This window comes from Coregonus clupeaformis, unplaced genomic scaffold (genome assembly GCF_020615455.1).
Source record: "Coregonus clupeaformis isolate EN_2021a unplaced genomic scaffold, ASM2061545v1 scaf0435, whole genome shotgun sequence".
Lineage (NCBI taxonomy): Eukaryota > Metazoa > Chordata > Actinopteri > Salmoniformes > Salmonidae > Coregonus > Coregonus clupeaformis.
Window position 1 is genome coordinate 89,156 of NW_025533890.1, and position 15,048 is coordinate 104,203.

At 45.3% G+C, this 15,048-nt stretch overlaps 1 long non-coding RNA gene across 1 annotated transcript; it reads left to right on the top strand.

The window, feature by feature from the left end:
* The first annotated feature begins 1,323 nt into the window (after window positions 1-1,323).
* On the top strand, window positions 1,324-14,763 carry LOC123484746. Its single transcript, XR_006658673.1, has 3 exons — window positions 1,324-1,370; window positions 1,471-1,529; window positions 14,731-14,763. It is a non-coding gene; the product is annotated as an uncharacterized LOC123484746 (long non-coding RNA).
* The last annotated feature ends 285 nt before the right edge of the window (window positions 14,764-15,048 follow it).

The following is a 15,048-nucleotide window of genomic DNA, read 5'->3' on the forward strand; positions in this document are numbered from 1 at the left end:
ACAATTTTTTTCAGTTAGTGAATACAATACCTGGTCAGAGGAATGCAGGCCCAAGGTGGCTATTCTTTTTTTTTCAGCTTTTTTTTACATACTGTCACGATCGTTATAACATTTACATTTTAGTCATTTAGCAGACGCTCTTATCCAGAGCGACTTACAGTTAGTGAATACAATTTTTTTTTTTATACTGGCCCCCTGTGGGAATCGAACCCACAACCCTGGCGTTGCAAACGCCATGCTCTATCAACTGAGCTACATCCCTGCCGGCCAATCCCTCCCCTACCCTGGACGACGCTGGGCCAATTGTGCGCCGCCCATGAGTCTCCCGGTCGCGGCCGGCTGCGACAGAGCCTGGATTCGAACCAGGATCTCTAGTTGCACAGTTAGCACTGCGCCACCCAGGAGTACTAAGTATAAGTAACGGACCAAGGCGCAGCGTGATATGCGTACATCTTTTAATGAGTACTTAATGACAAAACAACAAAACGATACGTGAAGTCCTAAGGTTAACAAAACACAAACCTCTCCGGAACAAGATCCCACAAATGACAAGTGCAAAACAGGCTGCCTAAGTATGGTTCCCAATCAGAGACAACGAGCCACAGCTGTCTCTAATTGGGAACCACCCTGGCCAACATAGAAATAAACGATCTAGAAAGAAACACAAAGAAAACAAAACATAGACACTACACACCCTGGCTCAACATTTAAGAGTCCCCAGAGCCAGGGCGTGACACATACAAGTAGGGGGGGCTCCAAGGAAAAAAGGTTGGGAACCACTAGGCTAGATAATGATTATAAAAACGCATATAAAACGTTTTAATGATTGTACACATCCATGTAGCCTCATATAGTATTAGGGCCAACAGTGTGTTTGTGAAGAAGGCTGAAGAAAGTCGTAGCCCTAGCTCCTTATGAAATTCATTCTTAATCTTAATTGTTAAGGTGATGACTGCACTTTACTTCTCAACACCATACCACAATGAATGTAAGTCCACATGTCAAAGGAAAATGATGACCCCATGGAGGATTCGAACACAACACGTGGTTAAAAGGACAGTTGGCCTATGAGAAAAGCTAGCAGCTAGTCTTGTTAGACCAATGGTTTAAAAACCTCTAAGCAAAAGTTCACAAGTATGGCCCCCATGGGTTTTACAAGGTCCGAGACTGTGCCAAAAGCTTTAGTCACACCTCCCATGTTTGAGAAAATGAAAGCAGAAATGCATGGTTAGACAGGACTGGGATAAATGGTATAATATTGCATTTTACTGAGTATTACGTTTCACTTCACTATGTTTGTCTTTCTTTGTTCCCTCTGTGTCGTATGCGCACCGGAATTGCAACCATCGCCTTCCTGGCAGTTTCCCCCAGTATCCTTGAAAACAATAGTAACCCATGGTGTCTAAATGATTTTAATCATGAATGATCATTGTTTTATCAAAGAAAATATCTCCTTCATTTTTCATCCAGCTGTTATCTGTGCTGTCTTTGTGACACAAACCACACTGCATAGAAAAACAGAAGACGAGGTACAGTATGAGCACATCTTTACCAAGAACACAACTCACATAAACAACAAAGATGGATGACATTCTGAATCCTGTCGTGTATTGGGATTATGCCTTTGTTAAATGTTTTTAAGTGGAACTGAAAGAATGTTGATTTTAGTATCAAGAGGGAATGTTTTAGTGTAACGCCACATACAACAGACAGGAAGTGTGTTGTAGACAGGGGAGACTGGTGATTGGCCAGAAGAGGGAGCCCATCTTTTTGCATTGTTTATAAGTAGGGGTTAAACGAAGGAGAAGGCAGAGCGGCCATTCTGAGGCGTCGCTCTCCGGATGTCATGTCATCTGTCACTTATGCTGAAGCTTTTGATATGAATAAACCTTATGATCAAAGTTCAGTATGAGCGGACTCCTTTGTTTATCAGCAATAATTGCCACCATTCACCCGATACGACAAATGGCGCCCAACGTGGGGCTGGTCTGCAAATCTCCTTTGTTTCATTCAGCCGCCAGGCTAACTCGCTTTGAAGCCATGGCCAGACAAGGGTGAGTTTTTCTTACCGCTTTGGAGCTTGTTAGGTTGGATGCTATGTGATTGTACACTGGAGGAATGTACCATTACGACCGTGCCTCGTGTGGCGTTATTGCTGTTGACTAGGAGTCTGGTAATAATTATTCTAAAATTGTACAGCAATTGAAGGCAGATATTAACGGCAGATATTGGCAGAATAAAGTAAGGTAGATACGTATATGCAATTAGAGCATTGTGAATCTGGAAAGACCTCGAAACGAGGCGACACTTTAGGAGTGGGCCATAAAATCCTGGCAACGCGCTAGGGTGGTGTCAGGTTGGTTCTGGGAAACATAAGGTGGACGATTATGTGTATGTTATGCTCATCTTATAGTCAACGGATTATTCGTTTGGGGTAACCGCTCATATGATTATCCAGAACTTACGGCAGCATAAAGTTAGCAGGTGATAAATGGACAATGATTTGGGCACAATGCAAGGTTACTTAGGGCGTGGTAGGCCGCAGTTAGCTAAAGGCTAAGGCTAATTCTAAATGCTGGATTGGGTTTCATGCTACATGGTACATAGCGGCTAATGCTAAATGCTAATTGTGTTGCGTGCTACATGCTAACGTATCCTTAGAGGTCCCATTGCGATGGACTAAGCCTCTTAAAATATGTATGTGTGTGTAGAATTCAAAGTTCTACGCAAATGTGAGCTCTGTTATGTGTAATTGTGTGAGTATAAGGTATAAAATAGTGAAGCTGTAGCGTAATGCTATCGTTCTATTGTCTGGGAATCGTAGCATTGAATGCATTTGCGCATGCGTTTAATTTTATGACACTACACTACAAAACGTGGGAGTTGTAGTTTATGGCACGAGATTAGGACACGTTTTGGTTTACGGTACTAAACTACAACACGTTTTTGCTAATGGGTCATATTTCTGTTGGGGGCTGCAGGAAGACAGAGAAACACACAGACAAAGAGATATTTGGACACGAGTCTTCTAGTTGTAAAGCGGCGGTTGGTTAAAGAGGAAACTTGTTTTGTGACCTATTGAATTGATAAATGAGAGAGATATGTTGACGGATTATAATAAATTGAATTAGAAGACGATTAAAATTAAATAAAATGTTTTTGAGCGATCTATTTAGTTCTGAGTTTAGTCTTAGAGTGAATAATGGGTGAACGAAGGAATGTTGAATATGGTTGAGATAACTCAGTGATTGCATTAACTACTAAAATGTTATTCTGTGTCTTTGTTCTTCTGTCATATGAGAGGAACGCTAAGCGAGAGGAGAGAGGAGATACAGGAAGTGCTGACGTGACATCACGTGACGCGGCAGAGGATCAAGTCAAAAAGGTTTTGAGACTGGTCTGGTTACAAAATATTTGATGTTATGACAATTTCACATAGGCTTGGCAAACTGATTCATTAAAAATTGCATTTTGGAGGCTATGTGCATCACTTGGGTTAATTACAGATGTGTTGGGAATCAAGGACTGACATTATTCTGTAAAATTAAGATAAGGGTTTATGGGAAGTGTAGTGTTGAAGGGTTAGAGGCTTTGTTTTTGGGATTGCTTTGAAGTTGACTAACTTACATTTGCATTTGATGGGTTGTGGTAAGATAGCCACCACTAATTGATAAATTGGTGACATAGGATATAGGAATAAAAATTGGTTTTAATTATTCATGATTTTTTTTTTTTTTTTTTTGGGGTTGTTTGGGTTATATTAATAATTGAAGGGGGGAAGCCATAGGCTATATAGTCTAAAATAAGATAATTCATGATAAAGGAATATAAAAGGGTTGTTACAATGGGGAAAAACGACATCAAGGCTATAAAAAGTCATTACACCGGTTGATATAATACAAAATGGTAATCCTTTAACCAAAGTATTGCTAGGTTATCCGGCAAGTGAAACAAAAGTTGCCCTTCATTCTCAAACAAAAACTGATAAAAGATTCCAGCGATAAGATAAACAAAGATATAGAAAAGGCGACAGAAAAACTAATGGCAGAAGTTAGTACACCTTTCTCACATACGGATTCAGCGAAAAGACACCCACCTTACGAGAAGGAAGTAGAGCTTAGGGATGTTTATCCTCAGCTTCCAGGGATCATCCAGGAGGGTGATTGTTGCATCAGAGATGAAGATGAATAATAGATAGAGGACAAGCAGAAATGACAATGAAGATGAATCCAGAACTCCAGAAGGAAGAAAATGAGATGTCTGAAAGAGAAGAGTGAGGTTAAAGAAGATGAGGATGATGAAGATGAGAGTGATTGAGAAGAGGTCATGGGTGGATATGACTCTGTGATCAGAAGGAAGTTGGCAAGAGAGGAAAGAAGAAGGATACAAGAGATTTGATCTCTGATGGAAGTTGAAGGAAGAAGGATACAAGAGATTCGAGTTCAGATGAAGACAGCGATAAAGAGGAGACTAAAGGTGCTGTGTATTCAAAAGGAGTTTATCCTACAAGGACTGGCACAGAAGAAAAAGTAAGAAGATGATGGAAGATGATATTTTGAGGACAGAACTTAGAATATAAGCTGTTGAAGAATTCTGATATGTCAGCAACAAAGAACAGGACGAAGAAACTCTCAGAAAACTCAATCATACAACTGGTGGAGAAGAGAAGCTTTGGTTATGAAGAATCAGAGTGAACCAAATCAACAATCACTGTTACAGCTTCAACTGAACAATATCAAATGCAATTGTACCAGCCAAGGGGGGTACCAGGTGTTTCATATCCACAGCCAGTTTCTGGACAGACACAGAATTGGAGAGGAAGAGGACGAGAAGGCTTAGAAGGAGGAGGAAGATTTCAGCTACACTTCCAGCAACTTTCAGAAGACTGTTATAATTATGGACAGATTGGTCACTTTACCTGTGAGTGCAACAAGTCAGGAGGAAACAACAGAGAACATTTTTAAGGAAGATACAGGGGCCAGTCAAGATCACCTGTTCTCCAGGTGAACCCTAAAGATTCTAGAGTGCCTAGAAGATACGAAGGGGGGGGTCAGCTGATAGCACCGATTAGAGAAGAAGAGAAAATATCTAACAATTGAAGTAAAACCAGAGGACTATGAGAAGTGATAGTGAATAGTGTAAAAGCTTTTATCTGTGTTGAGCCTAAAAGAGGTTAAACATCTCACTATGTAAAAATTAACTAATTAGGATAGGGATTTGAGGTAATAAAACAGTTAATTACTCTTAGGGAACCAATTGAGCTATGCTATAAAAAATCAAGGAGAAATTAAAATAGACATACTAATATTAGAGCATATACCTATTGCATTGTTGGGAAGAGATGCATTGTTTAAATTGAATTGTACAATAAGATGTACACTAAACGGCTGTCTGGTAGAAGATTTTAAAAAGTAGGGTTTTTGGGAATCATATTTGCTTAAAAAGATAATATCATAGGAAGGATGATAATCTATTAGACTGCCTATTAGACAATCTGTCTGGAAAATAAAGTTAAAAGGGGTGACTGTTATTCTGGGTTACATTCTTACACCAAGGGATTTCAGGCTAGGCTAAAAGGTGTTTAGTCGTTTGCCAAGTCTGTGTGTAAAGAAGTCAGAAGCACGTGGGGACTTTCCCAATCACATATTCAAAAAATTTGGTGGTAAAGGGATTTTGTGAATAAATCAGTGGGAAAAGGTTTTTAAAGGTTAGGAGAAAAGATTAGATTAAAAAAGTTAGGAGAACTAGGTTGAAGGAACTCTAAGACAGTAAGCTAAGTTTCAAAGTTAGTAGTAAGAGAGAGAGAACAGTGGTGAAGGACACTTTAGAGTAGGGAGATCAAGGTAATTATAGGTGTATTTTTTATAATCAAAAGTTTGAAAGTCAGGGATTACAGGTAGGACTGAGAGTTGGGAAAAAGTGACACTAGTGGTGATAGATGGAAGTACAAGCAAAGACAACTTTTCTTTGGGGAAAATGGATGAAGTAACAATAAGGACATTAACACTTCAGTCTATTAAAACAACAGTGAGAAGCAATTTAACTCTTTCAACATTGATAGTTATTAAAGCCATAAATATATCGCATTTGATTATAAGGGAACCAATAGCTCCAGCACCAATTTTAGAGGAAAAATACTTATTGGGGTTAGGATGGGGACGTTCCTCCCACATGGAGAGATAATTATGGAGAAGAAGTATTGTTATCAGGACCAAGAGTAGAAGCTGTTGCACCTAATCAAAGGAGGTATAGTTTGGAAGAGGGTTATGAGTGACTGTTCACTTATGTTGCGTAATGATAAGAGAAGATTAGGGAGAATATGTGTACTTATCTAGTGCAAGCATTAAAATTTGTTCCGGTTAAGAATTATTGGTTAAAAGGCTATGTAATTCATAAAGTAACGCTTATAATGGAAGAGTTGAGGTCTGTTGTAGCCTCCACAGTCATTGAGGGATTTCAGGAGGAGTAGATTACAGTAGTCACTCCAACAGTAGATAATACACAGAGGATATTGGTAACTTTGCCACTAGAAATAATTAAGGTTAATACATCAACTAGATCAACTACTTTAATGGTAACTTTAGAAGGGATTAATGATACGATGGCAATAGCAAATGTAGGAAGTATGACACCGACAACAACTTTTCTGAAATTAAAGGGGGTCGCAAGAAGGACTCAGGGTTTATGTTATGGATGGAGAGTGCTGTCAATGATAGTACGAATAGGGTTAAAATAGGAGAACAGATAGTAGTAGAGAGAATATAGATTCATCATGGAGGTACAGGATGAGGTCTTTGATTTTAATGACAGACAAGGAGAGGTATCTGATCAGTACTGCTCGTTAGGGAAGAGAGAAACTAAAGGGAGTGGTTTGATTCTTCTGTTGTGAAAATTAGAGATAGATGGGCAGGTTCCAGCAGCTCATTCTGTAAGATCAGTGAGGAATCTTGAGGGTCCATGTCTGTTGAGAATTCCAGTCAAACATTTTAGAGACGGTCGTTCGACCTCTATCAAGTATGTGTCAATCTTATGCGTTGTCATGACTGTGGTATCAGCAACAGTCAGTAACAGATAAAATAATGTCGTTGTCAAAACATTTGTTTAAGCCTAGGTTTAGGTGTTATTGGGTTAAGTGAATTAACTTGTGTGCATTTGTTAGATGGGAAGGAAACTCAGGTAACAGCGTAACTGAAGCATTTGAGGTGAAACCAGTGAGGGCTAAAAGTTGTTTTTGTTCTAATAAAACATATGATGGAAAGGGTATGTTTATGGGAATATCAGATTGTGATGATTATATGATGACTTTGGATAAGCATGAACATAAGGTTAGAGATGACAAATATAATGTAATTTTTATGTTCCAGGTAGTAAGAAGAGCAGGACTTTGAGGGTTAAAAGATTAGCTTTTGCCTGACAATGTGACTATGGGGAATTTTAGAGATATTTTGAGGGTTTGTGGTGATAAAGCATATATATTCTTACCCTATGGATGGACAGGATGTTGTTACATGTCGACGTTGAAGCTTCCATATGAGGTTTTTACCATTAGGAGAGGGGTAGCACCGAACACAGATCAATCTGAAACTACTGTTGAAAATAGGGTGAAAAGAGACATGGCTACATTTAATAATCTTGAAGCCTACCATTGGAGAATAAGTCTGGGAGAGAAGTGGGGACTTGGTCTTTTTCCATGGTATGGTGTAACATTTTTAGCAGATCATATTGATAATATTACATATACGTTGCAGGGGTTTGCGAATTAAACAATAAGAGGGTGTCAACGCGTGCTGTAGGTGGGTGCAGTGGTGGAATCAAACGCAGGACACAGACGGATAGTCCAACAGACTTTAGTAATGCCAAACACGGCAATCGGACAACTCTTGCCCGAAGGCGAAATACGCACGAAGGCGAAACAAAACAACAGCGCACAAAACAGGTGCGTAATTACTCCAGCGCAGTGGAGGGAAGCTCAACCGAGCGAAATACACGACTGACAAAATCAATACCACACAACACGAGACAAACACAACGAGAAACTTATAGAACACTAATAGGCTAAACGAGAACAGGTGTGACAACAAACAGACAAAAGCAAACGAACATGAAACATACAACGGTGGCAGCTAGTATTCCGGAGACAACGAACGCCGAAGCCTGCCCGAACAAGGGAGAGAGGCAGCCTCGGCCGAAACCGTGACAGTACCCCCCTTGACGCGCGGCTCCAGACGTGCGCCGACTCGGCCTCGGGGACGACCCGGAGGACGCGGAGCAGGGTGCGTCGGGTGCCCACGATGGAATTCCGTCAGGAGAGACGGGTCCAAAATGTCTCTCCTCGGCACCCAGCACCGCTCCTCCGGACCGTACCCCTCCCACTCCACTAGATACTGGAGACCCCCATCCGACGTCTCGAATCCAAGATGGACCTCACAGTGTACGCCGGTGCCCCCTCGATGTCCAATGGGGGCGGAGGAGTCTCCCTGATCTCACTTTCTTGGAGTGGGCCAGCTACCACCGGCCTGAGAAGGGACACATGGAACGAGGGGTTAATACCTTTATATTCAACAGGCAGTTGTAATTTGTAACACACCTCGTTCAACCTTCCCAGCACTTTAAAGGGCCCTACAAACCGCCGACCCAGTTTCCGACAGGGCAGGCGGAGGGGCAGGTTTCTGGTAGAGAGCCAGACTCGATCACCAGGTGCGTACACCGGTCCCTCACTGCGGTGGAGATCGGCGCTCGCCTTATGACGTCGGAGGGCCCGCTGCAGGTGGACGTGTGCAGCGTTCCATGTCTCCTCCGAGCGCCGCGCCCACTCATCCACCGCAGGAGCCTCGATCTGGCTCTGCTGCCAAGGTGCCAGAACCGGCTGGTACCCTAACACACATTGGAAAGGGGTCAGGTTAGTGGAGGAATGGCGTAGGGAATTCTGGGCCATTTCGGCCCAGGGAACGTACCTTGCCCACTCCTCCGGCCGGTCCTGGCAGTATGTTCTAAGAAACCTACCCACATCCTGGTTCACACGTTCCACCTGCCCATTACTCTCCGGGTGGTAACCCGAGGTGAGGCTCACCGAGACCCCCAACCGCTCCATAAAGGCTCTCCAGACCCTGGAGGTAAATTGGGGACCCCGATCAGACACAATATCCTCGGGTACCCGTAGTGCCGGAACACATGGGTGAATAGTGCTTCGGCGGTTTGCAGGGCAGTAGGAAGGCCCGGCATGGGGAGCAAACGACAGGCCTTAGAAAACCGGTCCACAACGACCAGTATAGTGGTGTTCCCCTGTGACGGAGGAAGGTCAGTTAGGAAATCCACCGAAAGGTGAGACCATGGTCGTTGTGGAACAGGCAGGGGTAGTAACTTACCCCTAGGCAGATGTCTAGGCGCCTTACACTGGGCGCACACCGAGCAGGAGGAAACATAAACCCTCACATCCTTCGCCAACGTGGGCCACCAGTACTTGGCACTAAGACAGTGCACTGTCCGGCCAATACCAGGATGTCCAGAGGAGGGTGACGTGTGAGCCCAATAGATCAATCGATCCCGAACCTCGAGCGGAACGTACTTCCGACCCTCAGGGCATTGCGGTGGACTAGGGTCGGTGCGTAACGCCCGCTCGAGTTCAGCATCGACCTCCCACACTACCGGTGCCACCAGACACGACTCCGGCAGTATGGGGAGTGGGCTCCACGGACCTCTCCTCCGTGTCATACCGCCGAGACAGCGCATCTGCCTTACCGTTCTGCGACCCAGGGATGTACGTGATCTTAAAAGTAAACCTGGTCAAGAACATATTCCATCTTGCCTGGCGAGGGTTCAGCCTCCTCGCTGCCCGGATGTACTCCAGGTTACGGTGGTCCGTCAAAATGAGGAAAGGGTGTTGAGCCCCCTCAAGCCAGTGCCTCCACACCTTTAGGGCCTGTACCACGGCTAACAGCTCCCTGTCCCCTACGTCATAGTTCCGCTCCGCCGGACTGAGCTTCTTAGAATAAAAGGCACAGGGGCGGAGTTTAGGTGGCGCTCCTAGACCGGCCTCTGACGCGTCCACCTCTACCTGGAACGGCAAAGAGGGATCCGGATGCGCCAGCACCGGGGCCGAGGTAAACAGGTCCTTCAGCCTCCCAAACGCCCTGTCCGCCTCGGCCGACCACTGCAGACGCACCGGACCCCCCTTCAAAAGAGACGTGATGGGAGCTGCCACCTGTCCAAAACCCCGGATAAACCTCCGGTAGTAATTCGCAAACCCCAAAAACTGCTGCACCTCCTTCACAGTGGTTGGTGTTTGCCAATTACGCACGGCCGACACCCGGTCTACCTCCATCTTCACCCCTGACGCAGACAACTGATACCCCAAAAAGGAGACCGACTCCTGGAAAAACAGACACTTCTCTGCCTTAACATACAGGTCGTGCTCCACCAGCCTCCGCAACACTCTGCGCACCAGGGCCACATGCTCGACACGGGTAGGCGAGTACACGAGAATGTCATCTATGTACACAACCACCCCCTGCCCCTGCATGTCCCTGAAGATCTCATCCACGAATGATTGGAAAACTGACGGAGCGTTCATCAACCCGTATGGCATGACCAGATACTCGTAATGGCCCGAGGTGGTACTAAAGGCTGTCTTCCATTCATCGCCCTCCCTGATGCGCACCAAGTTGTACGCGCTCCTGAGATCTAATTTAGTGAAGAAACGCGCCCCATGCAATGACTCAGTCATGGTCGCAATCAGCGGGAGTGGATAACTGTACTTCACCGTAATCTGATTGAGACCACGGTAATCGATGCACGGGCGCAAACCACCATCCTTTTTCTTCACAAAAAAGAAACTCGAGGACGCAGGGGAAGTGGAAGGCCGTATGTATCCTTGTCTCAGAGATTTGTCTATGTAAGTCTCCATAGCTTTCTTCTCCTCTTGAGACAGAGGATACACATGGCTCCGTGGGAGCGCAGCTCCTGCCTGGAGGTCTATCGCACAATCTCCCTGCCTATGGGGCGGCAACTGCGTCGCCCTCGACTTACTAAACGCAATAGCCAAATCCCCATACTCAGGGGGAACGTGCAATGCGGGCACCTGGTTTGGACTCTCCACCGAGGTAGCCCCTACGGAAACGCCTAAACATCTACCCACACACCGGGCAGACCACTCCATCAGAGCCCTCTCCTGCCACGAAATGGATGGGTTATGGGTACTCAACCAGGGCATGCCCAGCACCACCGGATACGCAGGAGAGTCAATCAGAAATAGCTGAATCATCTCCTGATGACCCCCCTGCGCACACATCCTAAGTGGCGCAGTGACCTCCCTGATCAAGCCCGCACCCAATGGACGGCTATCTAGGGCATGAACGGGGAAAGGGACATCAACAGGAAGAAGGGGAATCCCTAAAGCTAAACAAAACTTCTTATCAATAAAATTCCCAGCCGCGCCTGAATCTACCAGCGCCTTATGCTGGGAATGAGGTGCTACCTGTGGAAAACGCACAGGTATACAAAAATGTGCAACAGAGAGCTCTGGGTGAGTGGGGCGCCTACTCACCTGGAGGGAATCCCCAGTGCGGGACCTGTCGTCCTCTCCCCTAGGAGGCCATCCCCAGCACCTAGCCGCGGTGTGTCCTCCCCGACCACAGTTGGTGCAGGGGATGGACCCCCAGTAAGCCGACCCCTCCTCTCTCTAGCGCCAGCGCCCCGAGCTCCATGGGGCACGGCTCGGAGGCGCTGGAGGGTGAAATGGACGGACCCCCCTCGGAACGTCCGCGGGTAGCTAGCAGGTTATCCAGCCTGATGGACATGTCGACCAACTGGTCGAACGTGAGGCTGGTGTCCCTACAGGCCAGCTCCCGACGGACGTCCTCTCGTAGACTACACCTGTAGTGATCGACGAGGGCCCGATCATTCCACCCTGCATCTGCCGCTAGAGTCACGGAATTCGAGGGCGAACTCCTGAGCACTCCTCCTCCCCTGCCGGAGGAAGACCAGACGCTCCCCGCCTGCCCCTCCGGGGGATGGTCAAACACCGCCTTGAAGCGGCGGGAGAACTCGTCGTAAGTTATGGTGTCCGCGTCGATCCTCCTCCACTCCGCGTTGGCCCATTCCAACGCCTTCCCGGACAGGCAGGAGATCAGGGCGGACACGCTCTCATGTCCCGAGGGCGCCGGGTGCACGGTGGCCAGCTACAGCTCCACCTGGAGAAGGAAACCCTGGCACCCGGCCGCGGTCCCATCGTAAGCCCTCGGGAGCGAGAGTCGGACTCCTCGGGGTTCTGGTGCGGGAATAGGCTGACTGGCCGATGGTGCTGGCAGGGAGGGTGGCGGTGGAGGCGTTCCCCAGCCTCGGATGGTGGTGATCACCTCCTGCAGTGCGGTCCCCATCTGCAGGATCTGGTCCCCTTGTTCCCGGACCCTGTCCTCCAGCGTCGCCTGGGCTGCTGCGGCTCCTGCTGATTCCATTGTAGGTGTGGTATTCTGTCAACGCGTGCTGTAGGTGGGTGCAGTGGTGGAATCAAACGCAGGACACAGACGGATAGTCCAACAGACTTTAGTAATGCCAAACACGGCAATCGGACAACTCTTGCCCGAGGCGAAATACGCACGAAGGCGAAACAAAACAACAGCGCACAAAACAGGTGCGTAATTACTCCAGCGCAGTGGAGGGAAGCTCAACCGAGCGAAATACACGACTGACAAAATCAATACCACACAACACGAGACAAACACAACGAGAAACTTATAGAACACTAATAGGCTAAACGAGAACAGGTGTGACAACAAACAGACAAAAGCAAACGAACATGAAACATACAACGGTGGCAGCTAGTATTCCGGAGACAACGAACGCCGAAGCCTGCCCGAACAAGGGAGAGAGGCAGCCTCGGCCGAAACCGTGACAGAGGGTTTCACCTTCTGTCAAATACTCAAAGAAGTCACAGACTGACGCTGTTGAAACATGACATGGCTCTTGATTATATTTTGGCAAAACAAGGTGGCTTATGTTTGGCTATGAATCTGACGGGGGATGATTGTTATACTTTGATCCCAGATAGTTCCGATAATATCACGAGTGTTATAGATGCGTTGAAGAATATAAGGGATGCATTTGGGAGATCTGAGAAAGCTGGATGGTCAGCGAAGTCTTGGTTGCAAGATCAGGTAGGCCAGTAGGGGCAGTGATGGGTTACATTTTAATTGCAGCTTTGATAGCACTGTGTGTGATGTTTGTAATTTGTTACTGACCTTTGAGAAAGCTATGATATTGAGATAGGTTGGAGAGTGATGCCTGGAGACAACACTCAGATGCCGTTGTTGACTGTTCCTGATCTGGATGAAGATGGACAAGTAGAACTGAATGGATAAATATCATTTTTGATAATTTGATCATTTTTCAATTTTATTTTATTTTTTCTCCAATATTAGGGTGATTTTGGTATGATTTTATGAATCAAAGGGGGGAAAGGGTTAATGTGATTCATACATCATTTATATATCATTTCTATATTCTTAGTTGATATTGATGTTCAATTTGAAAGTGTTGTTTTGCAAAAGATACTGTTTGGTTTTTTCTTTTCTTCCAGAAGCATTTGGGGGACAATATGAAGGGACAATATGAAGGGACAATATGACTGGAGGAGATGAAACAAGGAGGGTGTGGCCGATTCCATCATCAACAATCCATTGGAAGAGGAGACTACGGGGAGATGAAGTGTAGTGGACTACATTCCAGTGTCTGCAATGAAATATAGACATGTGTAATACATAATTGTGTCATATTCTTAGGTATTAATTTTTGTAGAATGATGTTTGATGTTATTGAATACATGTGAGGAACTTAGATGTTTTTGTTTATTTCGTGAATGCTTAGGGACAGGGAGTCTAGGCAGGGAGAGGTCCACTGTAGGGTCCAATGGGTTGACCAGCCTTAGAGTGGATATTTTTTGGATAGGATTTTGTTTGCAGGGGCTTACATGTGTGTTTGATTGCATCATAGTTTCAAATGCATTTACATGGTTTATGAGTTTATTTGGAGTATCGAGGTGGTTGCCTGGGGCAGAGGGACCGTGAGAGAATTTTACTGTCTTGATTGATGGATGGATATCTGAAAAGATGGCTGCCGGACAGTTTTTCGCTCTTACACTCCATAAAGATTTGTTCATATTTCATAGAAAGGTATTTACACTCTAGAGGAGAATGTTTTTGGTTTAATGTTAAAGATACTCAATAAGATAAATTGTTACTAGTCATAATCCTATTCTGTTTGTTTTCGAGACTTTTAGTTCGTCTCGAAGGGGGGATATGTCGTGTATTGGGATTATGCCTTTGTTAAATGTTTTTAAGTGGAACTGAAAGAATGTTGATTTTAGTATCAAGAGGGAATGTTTTAGTGTAACGCCACATACAACAGACAGGAAGTGTGTTGTAGACAGGGGAGACTGGTGATTGGCCAGAAGAGGGAGCCCATCTTTTTGCATTGTTTATAAGTAGGGGTTAAACGAAGGAGAAGGCAGAGCGGCCATTCTGAGGCGTCGCTCTCCGGATGTCATGTCATCTGTCACTTATGCTGAAGCTTTTGATATGAATAAACCTTATGATCAAAGTTCAGTATGAGCGGACTCCTTTGTTTATCAGCAATAATTGCCACCATTCACCCGATACGACAATCCATATAGGCTTTATAGGCTAGAGAAGCTATACGTGCCAATATCAGTCTCTCTCCGACTCTCCGTCATTACAGGACTATGTGTTCCATCTGGTGAGTGCTGTGAGTGAGTGGATCGTGGCCTTCAGCTTCATCTTCTTCTTCATCTTCACCTATATCCACGACTTTAAAGTGAGTTTTCAGTCACCGCTCTGTCATTGTGGTGGGAATGATTCTCCTTTTCTTCTCCTTTATTTTAGTGTTTTTATTTCTCTTTGTCTTGTTTCCTTCCGACTAGGAGGTGAACATGGCATAACACAGGCAAAATCCTAGAGGAAAAACCTGCTTCAGTCTGCTTTACACCAGACACTGGGAGAGGAATTCACCTTTCAGCAGGACAATAAGCTACAACAC